Below are 5,467 nucleotides of genomic sequence, written 5' to 3'. Positions count from 1 at the left end.
AGCTAGCAATATGGCTAATAGGATATTGGGTAGCATCTATAGAAATATTGAATACAAGACAAGAGATATTATTGCTTGACTGCATAGGTCATTTGTAAGGCCTCATTTAGAGTACTGTGTACAGTTTTGGGCTACCTTCCTCAAGAAGGACATTGAATTGATGGAGAAGGTTCAGAGAAGAGCCACCAGTATGATACCTGGGATGGTGGGATTGTCCTATGAGGAGAGACTAAAATATCTAAACTTGAGTTTTCTCTGGAGAGGAGAAGGGTCAGAGGGGATTTGATTAAGATGTTTAAGATTATTAAGGGTATTGATAATATAGATCCATCAAACTTTTTGGTGTTTAGCAATGAAAACAACAGGTCATAAGTTCAAATTTTGGCAGCGTACGAGTTATCTGCAGTTTAGACAGTATTACTTTTCAAACAGGGTGGTTAGCTTTTGAAATGAGCTGCCTTCAAGGGTAGTGTAGGCAAAAAATGTAACTGAGCTCAAGAAAATATTGGATGAATACATGAGTAGTGAGGGATGGTTATGGTTGAGAGCTGGAAGGGACATCCTTATGAGCTAATAAGCTCTTTTTTGTCCCTTTAAAATTTTATGATTCTGTTATGAATTAACTTATTGCCAGCATGTAGGTTGGGTACTTTTCATTATGTAGCTAATCATCTTCTCCTTGTATTTGTTTTCCACATGGGAAGTTTCTCATGGTAATGAAGTTAATTATTTTTTGGAGAATTTGGTTTTGGTCTCATCATATAGAATCTGCTGACCATGAGAATTAGGTGGCTGACTTTTTTGTTTCTTTTATGAAAAACGTAACATTTCTGTTACCTGATTTTTTGTCATGCACTTCACACAAGGATCTTCAGATTTTTATGGAACTATATAAATCTATTTGGATTTAATGAAATTAGTGTAAACTTCTAGATTGGGATTTTCTGCTTATCCTTGAATATCTTTATGTTTTGATATTTAAAATATTGGTGTCAGTCAGTCATACACTCCTGTAAAAACCTTTATTTTAGTACTTCTGACATTTAATTAGCATAGATAATATGTCTGTGCTTTTGATGTTTCCAGGATTCTTATGTTATTGGCTATCTTTTTTGTTTATTCACATTGCTTCCTCCTTCCACAGCATATAGTGTTCAGAAGAGAGGTGTTACCTAATCTCCACACTTTCTCCTGCCCCAGTCTTCTATCACGAATAGTGCATCACACCATCACACTTAAACTTCTGCATTTAAGTTAAGTAGCTTTTTGTGTTCTCTCCTTCAAGAGGTGTAATGCTCATCTGATATTACTGCAGAAGTGTCTTTTTTTCCTCATCATTAAATACTTGTCTCTTTTCTTTACTGCTGCCACAAAGCTTACATAACTTTGATATTTCATTACCATTTCCACTTTGGAAATTTGTCTGCCTCCCTAAGTGGCATATTGTATTGAGCCAGATATGAGTTTAGGTTATGTATAAAGGGTTGAGTATGTTGTGTTAAAAGAATTTTAGAGCCTCATCATGTCACTGCATTCCATGTTGTCATTGTCCAGTCATGCTCTATATAACAACTGTGCATCTTGATAACAGCTCTGCAGCAAAATGCTCCATCATAAGGTTATTATGTTTAAAATACACCACTTCTCCCTACCTACTATCCATAATCTATCCAGTGTATGATGATGAGGTTTCCACAGAAATCCACAGATGCTGTGTTTGGCAACTTGACCTGTATGTTATCATATGGAATACAATGAATACCCAATTCATTCTTCAGCTGCTTGAGGTATGCAACAGTTGAACAGGAGGTATGACTGGAAGCCTTACTTTGTTGACTCATACCCTGCAGACCTTGTTTCCAGATGGATCTCCTGCTTGATTATGTTGCATATAATTTCCTGGATTACATGGTCATCCATGGGTGCCCACAGGAAAGGCCAAAGTGGGCATTAACCCCCCCCCCCCACTACATTTCACAAAAAATTGCACGTATTATGATGTAAAATTAACATCATAGTTAAAGTAAGTGTTTTTAGTAATTTTTATTAAAACTGTAAATTTGTGATTGCATTTAAGCACACATAACACACATTCTTTTAGCCTGTTGACTTGCACTGTAAAAGTTGATCTCTTACATACATGTTTTGCTCCCTTGAAAATATTTCTGTGGGCGTCCATGTGGTCGGCTTTTGCCACTGACCTATGTGTTCATGGATTCTCATTTGATGAAAGAAAACATATTTTGCTTACCACAAATGGGGTATGACTTCTTGCACTTTCTTTCTGGATGGTCCTAGTACTCCAAGTTGGTCCATTTTCATTTGTTTTCTAACGCATTAAGTACAAGGAATATCCCTGGCTTGGAAGTTCTATATCCCTGATCTGAAAACATTATTATGATCAAAGTGAAGAAATATTTTATGTTAAAAAGGGATGTTACATACCCTTTCCAAAAGTGATCAATTTTTGGTGGCATCATATTACCTACAAAACACTGAACTACGTCAAAATGTAGTTCTAATAAATGTCATTGCACCACAACTTTATATTGGTTGTGGTTATCATGTGAATTGCTGATTTGAGTGTTCATAATCACGTTAAATAATGTACTCAACCACCTGTGGGTAACTACTAGCAGTTTCACTTGATGAACTTGAGGACGCGTATATATCTTTATATAGTCCTACTGTTGCCTTTATCAGAGGTGTTAATCTGTCTTTTGTGACTTCTTTGTTGATTGTTTCCTGTTTGCTTTTTACTACTGTTCGGTATATATGGAGTTGCTTATGTAACAGTTTAAAAGGGGTTGTCTCTGTAGTTACCTTCCACTCTACACTTTCTTTCATCTTCATGCAATATATTATCTTCTGTCCTCCTGGAATAGGGTTCAGTGAGAGTAAGCAATCTTATTGGTGTGCTTCACATGTACTCCCTCTGGCTTCTTATCTTTTATATGATGTTGCTTTATCGTTGGTGAAAAATATCGTAGGACTACTACATTTAGCTTTTTATATGTTGTCCCCTCTTTTCTCTGTGGTTTAAATTCAAATAGAATTGTGGATGAATTAACATGTCTGGTTGGGTGATATGGGTGAAGAGGTCCTAACAGTCTTGACACTTTCAACTCTATGTGTGTGTATTCTTCTAGAAGATGAGGAACATTTCTACCACTGTGTTAGTTTTTGGGTGGTTGCTTCTCTAGGTGTATTTATTCTCGTTCAACTTTATTTTCAGTGTAGATTTTAAAACAATGTAATAAGAGAGATAAGACTGTATGCTATATTTTTACATTTAAGATGTTTTAAACGAGTACTTACCTAATTCATCATGGTCATTCTATTCCCCATCTTGCCACCTGGGCGGAAGGATTTCCTGTTGCTTTGTGGAATAACATGAGGAACCATGGGCAGTAGGTACGAAGAACTTTGACTGGATGTAATCAAACGCCACTTTCTGAATTACTTTTTTTTGGGCTACTACACAAAAACAGATATGGATCCAACACAAACTAAATTGTTTTCATCAGTTCCTATATAAAAACATACAGAAATATTGAAGACTCCAAAAAATATTCAAAAATATTTTAAATTAGAAAAGATTATATATATATATATACCCTTCATTGAGAATGCAAGCATCCAGAGCTGTAATGTTAGGTGATATAATACGATTGTGAATACAAAACATGTTTAAAATGAGAACTATGTTAATGACAACTTTAATTTTAATCTGAACTCTTCTTCTCCATAACTGTCTTGTGGGAGTGCTGAGCTGAGAAATATCTACTGGATGAAAACACTGAATAATATATATATATTATTTCTTGTAGTAAATGCTTAGAAGTGAATACATAGGGAAAAGTAGGAATAAAAAAACAGAAACAACAGAGAAATAGACGACTAATTATAATAACCCCAAATGCAATAAATGGAAAGCCCTCTTTTCAAATAAGATATGCCTGTATTTTTTGTAATAACTCTTTAAATTTCCATAAAGTATTGGAAAGGTTACTGTAACGATCATATTCACTTGCATTTATAATTTATACACATTTTATGTAACAAAGAAATAATACACCACTCTATAAATACACACTCATTCATGGATGCATTAGACGTAATTATATTTTGATCTCATACGATATTTAGAAAAGGAATACCAATATTGTGGATTTACAAAAGTTGCCTTTATGATGTGGGTCGGCCATGGCCGAGTTGCGAGCATGCTAGGTTACAGCGCAAAAGATTCAAGGCTCAAGCAGATATACCACTAAACAAGTCCTCACTTTTAGCCAAAGTGTATCATGACAGTGACAATCAATCCTGTTATTCGGTTAAAGTAGCTATGTGCTACTGATTGTTTACTATTTCTCGTGTCAGCAGTTCTTAATTAGTGATGCGGGGGTAGACTAAAACGAAACTAATGACTGGAAGTAGATAATAACTTTCGATCCGAGTAGGCTCTGTATTTAAGAGCTAAACTAAAAAATACACCTGACCATTAGTATAACTACTTTTCTTGCGTTTCTACTCATAAAGATTAGAATGCATTGTTTCTTCAATTGGGCACCTTAGCTGTTAACGATATTTTCAAACGTAAACCCAATAATATTTCACAAAGTTCAGCCGAATAAGACTGTTATGAGGCTCAACTTTGTGAGATATTAATTGATAACAGATTTAGGTTGGTCGTAAATATGAATTTTAAGCTAAGAATATAAATCAGTCTTTGTAATAACAGTATAATAAATAACGATAAATTAAAATAAAAGTAACTGCATCCTATATAGTAACTGGCATATCAATATTATGAATTAAAGAAACAATAAATAGTTAAAATTAAGCCTCCTGAACTTAGCTGTGTTGCCCCTACTGTGTTTTAAAATCTTGTTGACGTAATGCTGTCTACCTGCGAATTATAAAAAGTAACACCTTCTAAAATTGCCTTAAAGTTTAAGTTAATGCTTTCAAGCGTAATTCACATTATGCGGTAATTTACAGTAGGACAGAACGACACACGAGGCAGCTTTTCTGTAAGATTATTGGCTTTCGGGCCCCAGAAGTAATTAGTGGGTTTACTTGTAATATTGGTGGCATCTTTGTTTACGTTTTCACCTATGTTATTAGATACCCTATAATAAACAAGAAGGCACTGGAAATTCTTATAGGCAGGATTCAAGTAAATAGAAGTAATTCGCCCGAGTAGTGGTTTTCCTTTTTGTTATTTTCTCACAAAATCGCGAGTAATAGGAGAAGATAGTAACATTACTTTTATATACCAATTGAGCGAGCAATTGTTTCACATCTTGCCTATCTGGCAGGCAAAGTAATTTTCATCTTAACATTAAAAATAATTTTGTGCATCAGAAAATTTCGAACTTTCATATGCGAATTTTATACTGCCCAAATAGTTACCAACGTTTCCTAAGAGAAAACTTTATATTGTTACGTCTCCGTTTGTTAATTG

Source organism: Limulus polyphemus, unplaced genomic scaffold (assembly GCF_000517525.1).
Source record: "Limulus polyphemus unplaced genomic scaffold, Limulus_polyphemus-2.1.2 Scaffold94, whole genome shotgun sequence".
Taxonomy (NCBI): domain Eukaryota; kingdom Metazoa; phylum Arthropoda; class Merostomata; order Xiphosura; family Limulidae; genus Limulus; species Limulus polyphemus.
This window is presented reverse-complemented; position numbering follows the sequence as displayed.